This window comes from Hypanus sabinus, chromosome 14, assembly GCF_030144855.1.
Source record: "Hypanus sabinus isolate sHypSab1 chromosome 14, sHypSab1.hap1, whole genome shotgun sequence".
Classification (NCBI taxonomy): Eukaryota; Metazoa; Chordata; class Chondrichthyes; order Myliobatiformes; family Dasyatidae; genus Hypanus; species Hypanus sabinus.
In genome coordinates, this window is record NC_082719.1 from 25,874,917 (window position 1) to 25,894,854 (window position 19,938).

The 19,938-nt window shown below is 41.8% G+C and overlaps 1 long non-coding RNA gene across 3 annotated transcripts in view; it reads right to left on the reverse strand.

Annotated features, from left to right (window-relative positions):
• The window catches only part of LOC132404614 (uncharacterized), a 71,526-nt gene that overhangs the window by 30,624 nt on the left and 20,964 nt on the right, over positions 1-19,938 (reverse strand). For all 3 annotated transcript variants that reach the window (XR_009515604.1, XR_009515605.1, XR_009515606.1), the window contains exons 2-3: positions 9,401-9,506; positions 476-579 (exon numbers count right to left, since the gene is read on the reverse strand). This is a non-coding gene — a long non-coding RNA (uncharacterized LOC132404614). The remainder of the gene's footprint in view (positions 1-475; positions 580-9,400; positions 9,507-19,938) is intronic.

Here is a 19,938-nt window from a genome sequence, read left to right on the forward strand (position 1 = left end):
TTTCTGAATACACGGCACAAGACCTGATGATAATCTTCTATATTAGTTGAAGACCTGAATGATGAAGCAACCTTGGCTTCCCTTTTAGACCAAACATGCCATGGTGAAGTGTGAGCTAAAATCTAAGTTTCTGTACAATTCCCCAGGACTCACAATGAAACCTCAGCTTAATTCTGGATTTGTTGTGCATTTCCTTGGCCACGTTTGCCCAACATTTATTATCTCCCACCTCTATTTCTCCTGCCCCAGTATATCCTTTTAACATTTACGTAACAGCTGGGAGGACAGTATCACAGCTGTCTGACAGTGGCTTTCTGCCTATAACATCCCATACCTGCCTGCATTTGGTAGAGTAGAGGTGAAAATCTGATGAGTGATGTGGAAATAAACCCAGATTTACCAGGCCACATTCCCAGTTGCCATCACTTGCTTAGGGAGTCATGCGCACAGTATTCACTATCACAAGTACCCTCACCTTAAAAGTCAGCACCAGTCAACCACATTCAAAATTGCTCAGTGTTTCAAGCATTAAATCTTTCAGAATAGAGGTCCATTTCCTTTCTTGACACATTTTTCTTGCTGAAAATGGAATACAAAGAATTAGAATATAAAAGCTTTCGGAACAATTTTGGAATGAAATGTTAAAATGTAGTTAATAGGCACTGAAATGTAGAAGCTCTCTGTTATTAAGCTACAAGCACAGCTTGTCAGTTCATAAATATTCTGACAAAAAATACTGCAGCATCAAAAAATATGCTCATCCGGTGCTAAAATGTAAATCTGAGCTCCTGGTATTTATAAACCTCACACATATTATCATATTAATAGAGGAACATTTAATTACAGGATTAACATGGTGCTGGAAGGTAGGAGACAACAGGGCCGCTGAAATTTACTGCAATCTGGTAATGTATTGCCTCATACAGAAGCAGCATCCACATTGCTTCGGACTTCATTAACCTTGGAAGCGTATCAAAGTAAATTAATGCAAATAATTTGGACTTACAGGTCGTATTCCGTTTAGAAAAAAAATGCTTCCTTAGCTCCCATCCTCTTAATCACCTTTGAGCGTGACTGCAGGAACTAATTCAATGCACATAACTAAAGCATTGCAAAAATGAATCAGAGTTGGTATTTCCAATTTTCTGAATAATGACAAAGGTGCCAATGCATGTACTTTTTCTTTGGCATTCAGGAAACAAAAACAAGTTACTTTTCAATTTGTTTTCTTGACACCATTGTGCATACATAGCATGTTTCTTTTACCCAGAATATTTATCAAACATATACATTTATAGTAAATATCACACGTTATAACTTGATTAAAGATCAACAACTTGTCTCTGACTAACTGGTTAAATATATTAAACATTATATGGATAAATTAAGGAAATCAATTAGATTGATTGACTGCAGTTTAATTAATTTTTAGCTATATTTTTTCTCTCTGTAGTTACTCCTAGTGAATTTCTTTAACATTTTGTTTTACGTTTGTTATTCAAATCTCTGGCTAAAACCATTTCAAAAGTCCATTTGACTTCACTTAAATATTGAAGAAATGTGTATGGACCTATGGATTCATTAGCAAGGGCAAATGAAAATAAGGCAGGAACTAGTGTAAGCGGACGAGTGTTGAAGTGGGGAGGCTTTGGCTCATTTGACTTCTGTGAGAACAGGCTTGAGTGAGGTACACCTCTGGGAAGCTTCTTCTCCATTCTTCCTCTGTTAGCACATCAATATGTGCAGTGAAGGTGGCTCCAGGGGGTGTGATATGTTCTCTGTCTGAGGTGCGGGAATTCCACATCAGCACCAGGTGCACCAAGCTGCAGCTCCTCAGAGAACGTGTTAGGAAACTAGAGCTGCTGGCATTCAGTTCATAAGGGAGACTGAGTCATTGACAGAGAGGAGCTACACGGAGGTGGTCACTCCTAAGTTGTAGGAGGCTGTCAGGAGAGGGAAAGGAAATGGGCAGCCAGTGCAGTCCCTTTGGACATTCCCCTCAATAATAAGTATACCACTTTGGGCTTGCTGGGGGGATGGCCTACCAGGAGGAAGTCGCATCGGGTCTCTGGTGATGAGTCTGGCGCTATGGCTTAGAAGGGAAGGTGGGGGGAATGAAGAGGACTGCAGTATTCAATAGTTTGAGGAGTAGACACAAGATTCTGTGGATGCAATAGAGATACCTAGATGGTATGTTGCCTCCCAGATGCTAGGGCCATCTCAGATTGGGTCTAAAGGGGGAGGGGGAGCAGCTAGAAGTTTTGGTGCATATTGGCGCCAATGACAGAGGTAGAGAAAGAGAGGAGTTCCTGAAGAGAGGATTTAGGGAGCTAGGTAGAAAGCTGAAAAGCAGGACATCCACAGTAGGCATTTCTGGTTTACTGCCTGTGTCACATGCTATTGAAGGCTAGGATAGGATGATTTGGCAGATAAGTATGTGGCTGAAGAACTGGTGCAGGAGGCAGGGTTTCAGATTTCTGGGTCATTGGGATCTCTTTGGGAAAATGCATGACCTATAGAAAAGGGACAGAGTGCACCGGCATCCAAGGAGGACCAATATCCTTGTGAACGGGTTTGCTAGAGTTGTTGGGGAGGGTTTAAACTAATTTGGCAGGGGAGGTGGGAAACTGAGTGATAGGGCAGTTTGTATACACACAGAGGCAGTGTGAAGTGAGATTGTCAGGAAGGACAGCCAGATGATAGGGCAAAATTGCTCTGAGTGAAATGAGTTGCATTGCAACAAGGAGACAAAATTGAAAAGGCTGACAAATATAGGACTGAAGGTATGACATTTGAATGCATGCAGTATATGAAATAAAGCAGATGATCTTGCAGCACAGTTAGAGATTGGCTGGTAAGGCATTGTCGGCATCACTGAATCATGGCTGAAAGAAGGTTATAGTTGGGACCTTAATATCCATGCATACATATTGCATCAAAAGGACAGGAAGAGGGGGTGGCATGCCTCTGTTAGTAAAAAGTGAAATCAAATTCTTAAAAAGGAGTGACTTATAATCAGGAGATGTAGAATCTTGTGGGTAAGGTTAAGGAAAAGCAAAGGTAAAATCACCCTCATGGGAGTTATATACAGGCCTCTAAATAGTAGCCAGGATGTGGGCTACAAATTACAATAAGAGATAAAAAATGTAAAATAGGTGATGTTACGATATTCATGGGGAATTTCAATATGCAGGTAGATGGGGAAAATCAGGATGTCGCTGATTTTGGATCACAAGAGAGAGAATTTGTAGAATGCCTATGGCTTTTTAGAACAACTGATGGGTTGAGCCCTCTAGAAGATCAACTATTCTGGATTGGGTATTGGGTAATGAATTGGATTTGATTGGGGAGCTTAAGGTAAAGGAACCCTTAGAAGTCAGTGATCATAATATGATGGAATTCACCCTGTATTTTTGAGGGAAAAGCTAAATTCAGATACATCAGGGTTACAGTGGAGCAAATGGAATTACAGAGACATGATACAGGAATTGGCCAAAGTTGCCTAGAAGGGGATACCAGCAGAAATGATGCTACAGCAGCAATTGTGGGAGATACTCTGAGTGATTTGGAAGGTGCAGGATAGATACAGTCCAAAGAAGAAGAATTATTCTAAAGGCAGGGAGATACAACCTTGCCTGACAAGGGAAGTCAAAGCCAGCATAAAATCAAAAGTGAGGGCATATAATACAGCAAAAAGAGTTAGAGGATCAGGAAGCCTTTAAAAACCAACAGAAAGGCAACAAAAATGCCATAAGGAGCAAAAAGATGAATTATGAAGGTGAGCTACCCCGTAATATCAAAGAGGATGCCAAATGCTTTTACAGATGTATGAAGAGTGAAAGAGAAACAAGAGTAGATATGGAACCATAAGGCCTTTAACAGAATGCCACACATGAGGCTGCTTAACAAGATAAGAACTCATGGTATTACAGGAAAAATACTAACATGGATAGAGGATTAGCTGACTGACTGGCCGCTAAGAGTAGAAATAAAGAGAACTTTTTCTGGTTGGCTGCAGGTAACTAGTGATGCTCCACAGGAGTCAGTGTTAGGACCACTTTTTACATTATGTCAATGACTTGGATGACGGAATTGATGGCTTTGTTTGCGGAAAATACAAAGATAGGTGGAGGGGCAGGAGGTGTTGAGGAAGCAGGAAGGCTGCAGAAGTACTGAGGAAGATTAGAAGAATGAACAAGGAAGTGGTAGATAGAATAAAGTGTCAGGAAATGCATGGTCATTCACCTTGGTAGAAATAAAAGCTTAGACAATTTTCTAAACAGGAAGAAAATGCAAAACTCTGAAGTGCTAAGGGAATTGAGAGTCCTTGTGCAGGATTCTCTAAAGGTTAACTTGCAAGTTGAGTCCATGGTGAGGAATGCAATGTTAGAACTAATTTCATGACTAAAATATGAAAACAAGGATGTAAGGCTGAGGTTTTATAAGGCACTGTTGACACCACACTTGGAGTATTGTGAGCAATTTTATGCCCCTTCTCTTAGAAGGGATGTGCCGACATTAGATTGGATTCAAAGGAGGTTCACAAGAATCATTCTGGGATTGGAGGGCTTATCATGTGAGGAGCGTTTGATGACTCTGTGCCTGTACTCAGTGGAATTTAGAAGAATGAGAGGGGATCTAGTTGAAATCTATTGAATGTTTAAAGGCCTAGATAGAGTGGATGTGGAGAGGATGCTTCCTATAGAGGGAGATTCTAGGACCAGAGGGCACTGGTGAATTTGTGGATTTTGTTGCCACATGTGGCTGTAGAGGCCAGGTCACTGAGTGTACTTAAGAAAAAGGTTGATAGATTCCTAATAAGTCAGGGTGTGAAAGATTACAGGGGGTGGGGAGGGGAGGCATGAGAAAAGGGGTTGAGAGGGAAATGGATCAGCCATGATCAAATGGTAGAGCAGACTCAATGGGCTGAATGGCCTAATTCTGCTCCAATGTCTTATGGTATTATGGCCTTATGATCTCTAAAAGACCAGAATATTTTAAAGGACCTTAGCATAGAAACTGAGATTCTAGGTGGAACGGTAGTTAACAAGTACAGTTGGGTTCATATCCTATTCTATTATGCAGAGAGCACTACATATCCTATGATGAACATGGCAACGACTCTGTGGGAAGAAGAGAATCTTTGCAGACTAAAATATTTAAAGTGAGGTCAGATAGGTTTAAAATTTATCAAGGTTTCTAAATATATCATCAACCAAATTTCATATCACACTTGATTTATCCATTCTGGATGTCTCAAACCATATGAAGTTACAGTTTCTATGCAATAATACAGTAAAAGAATTTAACATCATGAATGACAGAGAAGTGGATAGAAGTGGACAGTTCTCAGGAGTTAGCAGATTAAAATTGGAGTCATAGATTCAATCCTTAAGATTTAGAAAGAAGAACAGGTCAACCCTTAGAAAAGTTAGTACCTCTATGACAAAGCCATGTCAGTAATCAAAATCAAATGAAAGAGAAGGATTGGGTAATCGAAGTTCACATTTCAAAGTATATTTGTTATCAAAGTAAATATACATATGTCACCATACACAACCCTGATATTTATTTTCTTGCAGGCAATCATAGTAAATGCAAGAAACACAATAGAATCAATGAATGTCAGCCCCCAACCATTGTGCAAAGGGCAACAAACTGTGAAAATACAAAAAACAAAAAAAAATCTTGGTCATTGTAAATTGTCGCATGATTAGGTTAGGATTAATTGAGGTTGTGGGGTTACTGTGGCAGGCTGGCTTGAAGGACCAGAAGGGCCTAATCGCTAAATAAATGAATAAATGTCGAGGACTTGAGATTAAGAGTCCTTGAAAATGAGCCCATTGGTTCAGTAATGGGGCGGGCGTAGTTGAGTGAAGTTATCCCCTCTAGTTCAAGAGCCTGACAGTTGAGGGGTAATTACTGTTACTGAGCCTGGTGGCATGTGTCTTGATGCTCCTGTACCTTCTTCCTGATGGCAAGAAGAGAGCATATCCTGGATGGTGGAGATCCTTGATGATGGGTGCTACTTTCCTGCAGTATCTCTCCATGTGGCTCAATGGTAGGGAGGGCTTTACTCATGACAGACTGAGCCATATCCATTACTTTCTGTAGGCCATGATGCAACCAGTCAATATAATCTCCAACACATATCTCTAGATGTCTGTCAAAGTTTTAGATGACATTCTTAATAATTCAGAGCAACTGGCACTCACAGAGTAAGTACCAATACAGACTGCATGGCCCAACATTTTGTTTCCATATTCTATTTCCATTTTTGATTTTCAATTGACGTTTCTGCAGAGACATACAATTTATCTACTTATATTTTAAAGCATCCCATCAGTATGAAATCTGCCTTTATATTTCACATTCATAAGTGGAGTCTTAAATTCCTATCACTAATTGTTCTACTCTTATTAAACCACTTGGCCTTCTGTGCTATTATGAGAATAACAAAAGCATTATCATTCTACCTTCCCCTCTCAACTTATGACATTGCCCTGACATTATACTGGTGTCTTGCTTAACACAAGGATGTGGCCTCACGAATAAGCATGAAAAGGAATCAACATAGCATAATATGGAAAGAGTTTGATTATGGACAGAATTGGTGTACTAGGACCCTGGTGTGAATCCATGATGAGTTATTCCAATGCTCAGCAGCTAGTAGCCATGCTTCAGCCTGTCACTGCAAGTTAAAAGCCAAAGGCTGGATGGGGCTGTGCAGCCAAAGGGAAGGGGCAATGGCAGTCTGCATCATATCCAACAGATGTGATGAGGGAGCCAGACAATCTAGACAACAGTAACACGTGTGGCAGGCTGCTGTTTATTGACTACAGCTCCACATACAGCACCCTGAGTACGAATCAACAAGCTTCAAAACTTGGACTTCTCTACCTCCCTCTGCATCTGGATCCTTGACATCCTTATCGGGAGACCCCGGTCCACGCGGATAGGTAATAACATCTACTCCTTACTGAAAATCAACAGAGGTGCATCTTAGAATGTGTACTTAGCTCACTGTTCTTCTCTCCATACACCCATTGTGGGAATAAAGGGATCCTATTCTGGCTGGCTGCCGGTTACCAGTGGAGATCCACAGGGGTTGATGTTGGGACTGCTGCTTTTTACTATGTATGTCAAAGACTTGGAATATGGGATTAAGGGATTTGTGGCTAAATTTGCTGATGATACAAAGATAAGTGGAGGAGCGAGTAGTGTTGAGAAAACAGAGAGCCTGCAAAGAGACTTAGATAGTTTAGCGGACTGGGCAAAGAATTGGCAAATGAAATACAAGAGCAAACACGAGGAAATCTGCAGATGCTGGAAATTCAAGCAACACACACAAAATGCTGGTGGAACACAGCAGGCCAGGCAGCATCTATAAGGAGAAGCACTGTTGACATTTCCGGCTGAGACCCATCATCAGGATGAAATACAGTGTTGGAAAGTGTATGGTCATGCACTTTGGTGGAACAAATAAATGGGCAGACTATTATTTAGATGGGGAGAGAATTCAAAATGCAGAGATGCAAAGGGACTTGGGAGTCCTTGTGCAGGATACCCTAAAGGTTAACCTCCCAGTTGAGTCAGTGATGAAGAAGGCGAATGCAATGTTGGCATTCATTTCTAGAGATAGAGAATATAAGAGCAGGGGTGTGATGTTGAGGCTCTATAAGGCACTCCTGAGACCACACTTGGAACATTATCTGCAGTTTTGGGCTCCTTATTTTAGAAAGGATATACTGACATTGGAGAATGTTCAGAGAAGATTCACGAGAATGATTCCAGGAATGAAAGGGTTACTGTATGAGGAACATCTGGCAGCTCTGGGGCTGTATTCCCTGGAGTTCAGGAGATTGAGAGGGGGGGGGGGGGTTCTCATAGAAACATTCTGAATGTTAAAAGGCCCGAACAGATCCAATATAGAAATATAGAAACACAGAAAACATGCAGCACAATACAGGCCATTCGGCCCACAAAGCTGTGCAGAACATGTCCCTACCTTAGAACTACTTAGGCTTTACCCATAGCCCTCTATTTTTCTAAGCTCCATGTAGCCATCCAGGGGTCTCTTAAAAGACGGCCACGTTATTCATGGTGGGAGATTCTAGAACAAGAGGGCACGACTTCAGGATTGAAGGACATCCACTCAGAACAGAGATGTGGAGAAATTACTTTAGTCAGAGAGTGGTAAATCTGGGAATTTGTTGCCATGAGTGACTGTGGAGACCAAGTCATTGGGAGTATTTTAGACAGAGATAGATAGGTTCTTGATTAGCCAGGGCATCAAAGGGTATGGGGAGAAGGCAGGGGAGTGGGGATGACTAGAAGAATTGGATTGATAAGCCCATGATTGAATGGTGGAGCAGACTCAATGGGGCCGAATGGCCTACTTCTGCTCCTATATCTTATGGTCTTACGGTATTATAAATGTGTGTCTAAGCACAGATCAAGCAGAATTTATAAATTTGCCAGTGTCACCCTGTTGTTGGTAGCATCTGAGATGGTGATAAGGAATGAGGTAGATCAGCTGAATGAGTGCTGTCATAACAACAACCTTGCACTCAGCGTCAGTGAGGCCATGAAATTCATTATGAACTTCAGGGAGTGGAAGGTGGGAGAACCCAGACCTGTCCTTGCTGAGGGATCCGTGGTGGAAAGGGTGGAGAGTTTTAAGTTCCTGGGTGTTAATGTCTAGCAGAATCTATCCCGAGGCCAGCATATTGATGCAATCATGAAGAAGACACACCAGTGGCTGCAGTTCATTTGGAGTTTGAGGAGATTCAGACCTCACCAAAGGCACTTACAGGTTTCTATAGATGTACAGTGCAGAGTGTTCAGAGTGGCTGCATCAGAACCTGCTTTAGAAGCTCCAATGCACTGGATCACAAAAGGCTGCAGACGTTTGTAGACTCAGCCTGGCAAAACCCTCCCCACCACTGAGGACATCTTCAAGGGGCAGTGCTTCAAGAAAGTGGCATCCATCATGAAAGACCCTCATCATCTGGGACATGCCTTATTTTCAATACAACTACTGGAGACGAGGCACAGGAACCTGAAGACCCACACTCAGTGAGTAAAAGCAGCTTCTCCCCTCCGCCATTAAATCTCTGAACAGTCCATGATCGCACAAACACTACCTCATTATTCTTTTTTTGCACTATTGATTTTTGTAATTTATAGTAATTTTATGCCTTTATATTGCATATCTGCCGCAAAGTAAATTTCAATCATCTAAATCAATGATAATAAATCTGATTCTGAGGCCACTAGATCAGTGCATCTTGTTAACACATGGAGCAGCTATAGGCAGTGTCCAGCAACGGAATGTACTTACCATGCTGGCAAGAGTACAGTCCTGCATCCCAAATCTCAGTATTCATCAATGACTCACCTCTGTCCGTTCAACCTGCAGCCCACGCAAACACATTTATGCATCAAGAGACAGGGGGATCCACTCATGGATTTGCAGTAGACTCGTAGCCCAGCACTCGAAGAGCCTGTAAAAATTAAGAAAAAGTCAAGAGATGAATAAAGATGCATAGGTTAAATGATATTGAGGTTAAATGTTAAATGTCCAAAGCAAATAAGCATGGTAGTTTATATTCCTTGGGTCCAGAAGAAAATTCAGATCAGTAGATGGTAATTAAATCTTTACTGCAGCTAAATGAAGATGCAGAAAAAGAAAGATTATATATTCAAAGAACAGTAAAGTCACAGAGAGAAAAGAAATGATTTAAGTGGCTGAAAAGTAAAAAAATGCATGCAGTGGAAATCTGAAATATGCTGAAATGGAAATGCTGGAAACACTCAGCAAGTTATACAGCATCGGTAGAAAGTGAAACTGTTTTCAATTGAAAATGGGAAGTGGGGTGGGGGAAAGGTCTTTGATCTGAAGCAATAACTCCTCTTTCCACAGAAGCTGTCCGACCTACCAGGTGTTGGCAGCATACCTGTGCTTAAAGTACCATTGTTAAAAGGAAAGGAAAGATATTATGAAATAGAGGTTGAGGCTAGAGAAAATGGAAGGATGGCTGAAAGATTGAAAAATTGCAAAGGTCACTCCAAGAAGGGAGAGAGACTAAAGAAAGGAAACTATAGACCAATTAGTCTGACCTCAGTGGGTGGGAAGATGTTGGAGTCGATTGTTAAGGATGAGATCAAGTCAAGTCAAGTCACTTTTATTGTCACTTCAACCATAACTGCTGGTACAGTACATAGTAAAAATGAGACAACGTTTTTCAGGACCATGGTGTTACATGACAGAGTAAAAAAACTAGACTGAACTATGTAAAAAAAAACAACACAGAGAAAGCTACACTGGACTACAGACCTACACAGGACTGCGTAAAGTGCACAAAAACATTGCAGGCATTACAATAAATAATAAACAGGACAATAGGGCAAGGTGTCAGTCCAGGCTCTGAGTATTGAGGAGTCTGATAGTTTGGGGGAAGAAACTGTTACATAGTCTGGTCGTGAGAGCCTAAATGCTTTGGAGCCTTTTCCCAGACGCCAGAAAGGAGAAGAGATTGTATGAGGGGTGCATGGGGTCCTTCATAATGCTGTTTTCTTTGTGGATTCAGCGTGTAGTGTAAATGTCTGTAATGGTGGGAAAAAAGACCCCAATGATCTTCTCAGCTGACCTCATTATCCGTTGCAGGGTCTTGCGATCCAAGATCGTGCAATTTCCGAACCAGGCAGTGATGCAGCTGCTCAGGATGCTCTCAATACAACCCCTGTAGAATGTGATCAGGATGGAGGGTAGGAGATGGACTTTCCTCAGCCTTCGCAGAAAGTAGAGATGCTGCTGGGCTTTCTTTGCTATGGAGCTGGTGTTGAGAGACCAGGTGAGATTCTCCACCAGGTGAACACCAAAAAATTTGCTCTTAACGATCTCTACCAAGCAGCCGTCAATGTTCAGCAGGGAGTGGTCGCTCCATGCCCTCTGAAGTCAACAACTAACTCTTTTGTTTTGTTCACATTCAGAGACAGGTTGTTGGCTCTGCGCCAGTCTGTTAGCTGCTGCACCTCCTCTCTGTAAGCTGACTCGTCGTTCTTGCTGATGAGACCCACCAGGGTCATGTCACCGGCGAACTCAGAGTATTTGGAGGCATGTGATAAAATAGGTCATAGTCAGCATAGTTTCCTCTTGGGAAAATCTTGCCTGACAAATCTATTGGAATTCTTTGAAGAAATAACAAGCAGGATGGACAAAGGAAAACTGGTTGATGTTGTTTACTTGGATTTTCTGAAGGCCTTTGACAAGGTGCCACACATGAGGTTACTTAACAAACTACGAATCCTTGGTATTACAGGAAATATTCTAGCATGGATAAAGCAGTGGATGATTGGCAGGAGGCAAAGAGTGGGATTAAAGGGCTGTCTGCCGGTGACTAGTGGTGTTCCATGGGACTGATTCTTTTTACGTCATCTGTCACCAATTCAGATGATGGCATTCATGGTTTTATTGCAAAGTTTGAAGATGATAGGAAGATAGGTGAAGGGGCAAGAGTTTTGAGGAATTAGAGAGGCTACAGAAGGAATTAGGCATATTAGGAGAATAAGCAATGAAGTGACAGATGGAATAGAGTGTTGGGAAGTGTATGGTCATGCATTTTGATAGAACAAATGAAAGGGTAGACAGTTTTCTAAATGGTGAAAAAATACAAAACACTGAGGCACAAAGGGACTTGGGAGTCCTTGTGCAGGATTCCCCAAAGGTTAATTTGCAGTTTGAGTCTCTGGTGAGGAAGACAAATGCAATGTTAGCATTCATTTCAAGAGGACCAGAATATAAAAGCAAGGATGTAATGTTGAGACTTTATAAAACACTGGTGAGGCCTCACTTGGAGTATTGTGAGCAGTTTGGGGCCTTTATCATAGAAAGGATGTGCTGAGACTAGAGAGGGTTCAAAGGAGTTTTATGAAAATGATGCCAGGATTAAAAGGCATGTCATATGAAGCACATTTGATGGCTCTGGGCCTGTACTCACCAGAACTCAGAAAAATGAGGGGTGACCTCATTGAAACCTATCGAATGGTGAAAGGCCTTGATAGAGGGGATGTGGAGAGGATGTTTCCTATGGTGGGAGAATCTAAGACCAGAGGAAAAAGCCTCAGAATGGAGGGAGATTAGGAGGAATTTCTTTAGCCACAGATTTGGTGCATCTGTGGAATTTTTTGCCACATGTAGCTGTGGAGGCCAAGTCTTTATGTATACTTAAGTCAGAGGTTGATAGGGATATGGGGAGAAGGCAGGAGATTGGAGTGGAGAGGAAAATTAGATCAGTTTCAATGATCATGGAGCAGATTCAATGAGCCAAAATGGCCTAATTCAGCTCCTATATCTTATGGCCTAAACATTTTCTGCAAAATTGAAACTTGGAATACTGCCCATGTTTAGGTACAACAGAACATTTAAACTCTTGGATAAACTTGGTATATTCAGAGTGGAGCAATTAGCTCTAGCATGGGAGAGGTATACTTGACTTATTGAACAGAATTTTAACATTATGTGTTCAGTACATCGGATAAGCAAATACTCTACTCCCAATTTATCTGCATACTTTAATAATGAAATTCAGCTGCCTGTCTGGTGGATAAACATCCTATCCATAGGGATCCATTGCAGTGACATACACAACAATGTTCTGTCTCCATGCATCTTGAATCTATTGCATTTGATTATGCAAAAGTTGTTACTTTGCATCAATCCAAACTGCTAAGTTTGGGAAAGCTAACAGATAAGAATCAGGTTTAATATCACTGGCATATGTCATGAAATATGTTGCTTTGCAGTGGCAGTACATTGCAATCCATAATGAAAAACCTATACAGATTTACAAAGTTTGAGCGTTCCTAAGAACTAAGAAACCTTTCTTAAGCCGACACGGCACAGAGTGAAGAACCACTTATATATATATATATATATAATAAATTAAATTAAATAAGTAGTGCAAAATATTGAAAATAGAAAATATTGAAAATAGAAAACAAACAAGTGAGGTAATGGGGTCAGTGTCCATTCAGAAATCTGATGGCAGAGATGAAAAAGCTGTTCCTGAAATATTCAATGCATGTCAGGCTCCTGTATCTCCTCTTTGATGGTAGCAATGAGAAGAGGGCATGTCCTGGGTGATGGGGCTCCTTAATGATGGATGCTGCCTTTTTGAGGTGTCACCTTTTGAAGGTGTTCTCGATGCTGGGGAGGGTAGTGCCCGAAATGGAGCTGGCTGAGGTTTCAATTTTGCAGCTTTCTTCAATCCTATGCAGTGACCCCTCCAAACCAGACAGTGATGCAACTAGTTAGAATGCTTTCCACAGTACATCAGTAGAAATTTGCGAGAGCCTTTGGTGACATTCCAAGTCTCCTCAAACTCTTAATGAAGTATAGCCGCTGCCGTGCCTTCTTTGTAATTGCATCAAGATGTTGGGTGCAGAACAGACCTTCAGAGTTGTTGACACCTTTTCCACTGTTGATCCCACCAGTGTTCCATCAACTTCACCTTCCTGAAGTCCACAATCAGTTTCTTGGTCTTACTGACATTAAATCCATGGTTGTTTTTTCAACATTTCTCAAGCAGCTGATCTATCTCACTCCTCTACGCCTCAGGCTGCTAACTTTTTTTGTTAATTATACAGTTGAAGGCCATGCAATGTTCTATGAGCTGTTCTGTCCACGAAATTTATATTGCATTTAATGAAGATTTGATTTTTTAAAAAAGGAACCTATATTTCAATTTCAAAAATCTTCTGTATAAAAACTTTTTACATCTTATTTGTTTGCTACTGTTTACTCTGCGTTTTGAGAACTCTGCTATCGGTGGTCCCTTCAAAAGTCATCTTCCTGCAAACAGGCAATATCCTTTCACCACAGCTGATGTGTCACAATTTAAGAAAATGGACTTATCAGGTCTGATTTTCTTTTTTAAATTAATTCCACACTTCAATGATTCTGTTCAATCTATCAAAGTTACAAAAGTTAGGTATCAGCTGATCACTATTAAAAGTTTTGGCTCTAGAGAAAAAATTAAACAGCAGTATTAGTCTAATATGCATTGGCTCCCAAAATATTTTTTGATAATTTTTGGTAGTGGAGGATTGCTTCTCTGACTGGAGAACTATGACTAGTGGTGTGCCACGGGGATCAGTGCTGGGTCCATTGTTATTTGTCATCAATATCAATGATCTGGATGATAATGTGGTAAATTGGATCAGCAAATTTGTTGATGATACAAAGATTGGAGGTGAAGTGGACAGTGAGGAAGGTTTTCAAAGCTTGCAGAGGGATCTGGATCAGCTGGAAAAATGGGCTGAAAAATGGCAGATGGAGTTTAATACAGACAAGTGTGAGGTATTGCACTTTGGAAAGACAAACCAAGGTAGAACATACAAGGTAAATGGTAGGACACTGAGGAGTGCAGTAGACCAGAGGGATCTAGGAATACAGATAAAAATTCCCTAGAAGTGGTGTCACAGGTAGATAGGGTCATAAAGAGAGCTTTTGGTACATTGGCCCTTATAAATCAGAGTATTGAGTATAAGAGTTGGAATGTTATGGTGAGGTTGTATAAGACATTGGTGAGGCCGAATTTGGAGTATTGTGTACAGTTTTGGTCACCGAATTACAGGAAGGAGATTAATAAGGTTGAAAGAGTGCAGAGAAGGTTTACAAGGATGTTGCCGGGACTTGAGAAACTGGGTTACAGAGAAAGGTTGAATAGGTTAGGACTTTATTCCCTGGAGTGTAGAAGAATGAGGGGAGATTTGACAGAGGTATATAAAATTATGATTTTATATAAAAAATGCAGAGTAAACGCCATCAGCATTGACGAGCGACATTCTAGCACTGGCAGACGGCCATAAGCCATGCCTCTTTTTTGAACGGATCTTCTTGGAGCAAATGCCATAAGACTTCTGCCTCCTGCTAGCAGATGAAGACTTCAGAGACCCGCGCAGGGTGGCTGCCCGCGCGGATGTGCTTTGGCGCGCCAAACAAAATGACGGAACCACCATCGAAATTACTGCTTTGGCACGGCCAAAAGCCCAGCCCTCCCACACCCCAGCAGCGGAACACGTAACACCCACAGAAGGGGCAGCACCACTTCTGAGTCTTAGTGTTTTTATCATTAAGGATGGGGTTCCGGGGCCCGCCGCTGCCGACCGCCATGCTCATCCCAGGGAAAGCACCAGGACCAGCTGTCACTGGAGGCACTGTGTTTTCAACGCCTTGCACTGTTTAGCCCACCCTTCCATCCGGCTGATCACAGACAGGTTTGTGTGGCACGGCCTACGCAAGCAGGTCGGGCACTGGGCCAGGACATGCACGCACTGTCAAACCTCCAAAGTCCAGAGGCACGTGAGGGCCCCACTGCAACGCTTTCAGCCAACACATAGGAAGTTTGAACATGTCCACGTGGACATCGTCAGCCCACTGCCGGTTTCGAGAGGAGCGAGATACCTGTTCACCATGGTAGACAGGTTCAAGAGGTGGCCGGAAGCTGCCCCACTCGTTGACACAGCCACGGAGACATGCGCCAGAGCCCTGATTACCACCTGGGTGGCACGGTTCGGACTCCCAGCCCACGTCACTTCAGACAGAGGTGTGCAGTTCACATCGGCTTTGTGGTCTGCACTGGCACGACTCCTCGGAACCCAGCTCCACCGAACGACTGTTTACCACCCGCAGTCCAACGGCCTGGTGGAACGTTTCCACAGGGACTTGAAGTCAGCCCTGATGGCACGCCTCCGAGGGCCAGACTGCGTTGACGAACTCCCCTGGGTGCTGCTTGGCACCCAAGGAGGACCTGGCCGCATCATCGGCTGAACTTGTTTACGGTGCCCTGCTCACAGTTCCTGGTGAGTTTGTGCCAGCGCCCGGTGGTCCTAACTAAACTCCGGGAGCGGCTTGGAACACTTGCCCCAGTCCCGATGTCCCCTCACGGAACAACGCCCTCTCTCGTGCCCAAGGACCTACAACAGCGCAGGTATGTTTTTGTTGGCCGAGGCACGCACAGACCACCCCTGCAGCGACCCTACAAGGTGGTGCGCCATAACGGGACGACCTGCATTCTCGACATCGGCAGTCGTGAGGAGACTTTTACCATTGACTGTCTCAAACCGGCACATCTAGACCTTGAACGCCCGGTTGCGTTGCCACCCCCTCGACGACGAGGCCGGCCACCTGAAAGAACTGACCGTGTGCAGGCTGTGGACTCTGCACCTCCTAGTGCCAGTTCTGGGGGAGGGGGGGTCATGTGGCGGCTCGCCCACGCGGCAAGTGAACCGGCTCCAGCAGTCGTGGGCGAGTCCGCAGCCAGCGGCAACCGAGAGGGCTCTGAGTGCGGGGCAGACCTCGGCCCGAAAGCCGACGTCATCCCGTCCCACAAAGAGCAGGGGATGCTGGGAGTGGGCACTTAAGCACACGCGGATTGAAACAGTAAACAAGTCCAGACCCTGCTCGACTCAGTGTATTGCTTTCATTCGCTGCGTATCAGCACGACCACAAGTTATATAAAATTATGAGGGGTATAGATAGGGTAAATGCAAGCAGGCTTTTTCCATTGAGGTTGGGTGAGACTGAACTAGAGGCCATGGGTTAAGGATGAAAGGTGAAGTGTTTAAAGGGAAGATGAGGAGGAATTTCTTCACTCAGAGGGTATTGAGATTGTGAAATGAGCTGAAAGAGCAACAGTGAACTTGGGGTCAATTTCAACATTTAAGAGAAATTTGAATAGGTACATAGACGAGAGGGTTACTGTCTGGTTGCAGGTTGATGTGACGAGAGCTGTGATGGAGTATTTTTATTAACTATGCAGAAAATATGTCATCTACTATTTCTCTATCAGGCAAGCACATTAAATTCACCATTCTACCTGGAGAGTATAAAAATGTATTTATTGTTTAATATTCAGTTGAAGACACTGAGCAACAAATTCATATGAGCACTGTCATTTATTGGCAGTTAAAGCCATCATTTATTTCCCAAAGGATTTGAATTAACATCAGTCACACTTTAATTGAAGTTGGAATTTAATAAATATTTAAAAAGATAAAAGATAAAATTTAATAAGAAGAGTTCATTTGAAATTGATGTACAGACCAATTCTTCTAAATGCTAAAAAGTACTTGAAACCTATTCTAATACTAGCACCTTCACAACAAATCAAGATTAATTTAAAGATACACAAGTGGATATGATCTTACTGAGATACTGATACCATTCAAAATTGGTGTGAGATCATACATTATTGTTAACATTTCTACAAGTTATTTTATTACCTCTGGGTGTTATATTTGAGCCTAATTAGTGTTTCACAACAGATACTTACACTGTCACTAGGACACCTTTTTCTCACTTCTATAAATGACTATTCTTTCAACACAACTCAACCAAACCTTTGACAAACTTTCACAGAACTTTCATAAAACTTTGACAAACTTTCACTGCCACAAGGAAGCAGCACCATCCAGGCCTTCTCTTTTCTCACTGCCATCCGGAAGGAGGTACAGCAGATTTAGGTCCTACTTCACCAGGTTCAGGAACAGTTATTACCCTTTAACCATTAGGTTCCTGAACCAGACCAGATAACTTCACTCACCTCAAAACTGAACTGATCACCGAATACAACCTATGTACTCACTTTCTAGAACTCTGTGACTTATGTTCTCACTATTATTTATTTATTATTAGGATTGTTTTTTGTATTTGGACAGTTTTCCTTCTTTTGCACACTGGTTGCTTGCCAGTTTTCTGTGTAGCTTCTATTGTATTTTTTAATATTGTGAATGTCTGGAAGAAAATAATTCTCAGGGTAGTATTTGGTGACATATGCTTACCTTGATAGTAAATTTAGTTTGAACTTTCAACCTGATGACAAAATCTTTACCTGTGCCTTTATTGCCTCTAGAGTTGACTATTCCAATGCAAACCTCTGATGGACCTTCCTTGTTCTATTTTCTGTAGGCAAATCCAAAACTCTGCTGCTTGTATGCTAATGCACATCACATTCCATTCGCCTATCAATCCCATGGCTGCTGACCTATACTGCCTTTTTTCAGAATTCACATCACTTTAAATTTCTCTATTGTTTCACTATTCATTTCTGCTCTCTCCTCCAACAATTTCACACATTGTGGTGTCTATGCCTTTTACCATCCCCAGTTTAGTTTACTTCACCAATGATTGTGATGCCTTCAATCAAGCTCTGCAATCCCTTTCCGAAAAACAAAACTCTACTCTTTTCTACATCTTTTAATGAGTTCCTTAAAATCTATGGCCAACGAAACTCCTGTTTTTCTCCTATGATATCTATTTTTTTGCTTAGGGCCATATTTTGTTTGATAATTTTCCTGTGAAGCACTTTCATAGGTTTTGCTAATGAACTGTGTGACATAAATGGAAGCTGTTTTCAGCATTAATGTTCTATTTTCAAAGCTAAATATTTCTTATGCTTTCTCCGTGATAAAGGTCTGAATTCTAACTGCATGCAAAATTCAACAAGACCTTACACTCTGTAAGAATTAAGCAAGATTTCATATAATGTCTCTAGGATTCCAGTGCAGATATTTCTGCCAGGGGCTTTCTATCTTTTTTCAATCCATTCTTAAGGGACAGCATAAATTATTCTCTAGAAAGACACAGATTAATCAGGAACAGTCATTCCTGACTAACTTAATTAAATTACCCAAGGAAGTAACAACAGGGTTGATGAGGGCTGTGTGTTAGCAAGGCTTGTGCAAAACTCCTACATGGCAGACTGGTCAAAAAATTAAACACCATTGGATCTGAGAGAGCAAGTGGCCAATTAGATCTACAATTGCCTACGTGCCAATAAGTAAAGGGGTTTTTTTAGTTTCAGAATGATTGACTGCACTGTGTGACTGGAGTTTTCTGTCAAACTAATGCAGCCTCTGTCTTTAAGTATACTCTTGATGGCACTTTCCTTGTTCCTTAACCTTTAATCTTTAACAATACTGATCCAGTTATATTTATTCAAACAAGTGAAGAATAATCAACCACATTCCTGATCTAAACTTCATGTATGACAGATTGTTCAGGATTGTTCCATTTTCTTGCTCTTATCAAAATGCTCTTTGTGGCTGTTTTTTTAGTACCCCAAATTTAAAAAATTTCTTACACAGTAAAGGTGACACAGCAACCTGTCAGCAACTCTAAACCCTGGAAGATTAACCAGTAAGAAAGACAAAAAGCAACAAGTACTTAGATACACAGTCACCTCCAAGTCACACTCCATTGTGATTTGGAAGTATAATGTCACTCATTCGATATTGTTGGATCACATTTACCATTTTCAGTACAGCAGAGCAGTTCAGTCAATGGAAACATTGCTTCAGGATATTAATGACATATTCCATCAGCACAGATCTTCGTAGTAGAATGGCTATTATTGTACATGCATGGGCTCATGTGCTTGGTTTGCATAATAGAATCAACAACTATGTTGACAGTGAATAATGTTGTTTTACAATAGTCATCATCTGATCTGCCTCGATGTCTTAAGTACAGCTGGTGTTCCAGACCGCCACGTGATGAAGGCATTCAGATAGTTAATCCCTGGGCTGGATGGGATATACTCCAGGCCACTGATGGAAGAGACTGTTGTACCTTTGGCAATGATCTTTCCATCCCCACTGGCCGCAGTGATATCAGGAGATTAAAGGATTGTAGATGTTATTGCTTTGTTCAAGAAAGGTAATAGGGATAATCTGGGGAATTATTGACCGGTGACTCTTACATCAGTGGTAGGCAAAATATTGAAGAGGATTCTCAGGACAAGGTTAATGAGCATTTAGAGAAGCATAATCTGATTAAGGCTAGACATCATGGCTTTGTGAGGGGGAAGCCATGCTTCTCAAGTCTGCTTCTTTGAGAAAGTGAAAAGAAAAACTGTTGAAGATAGGTCACTG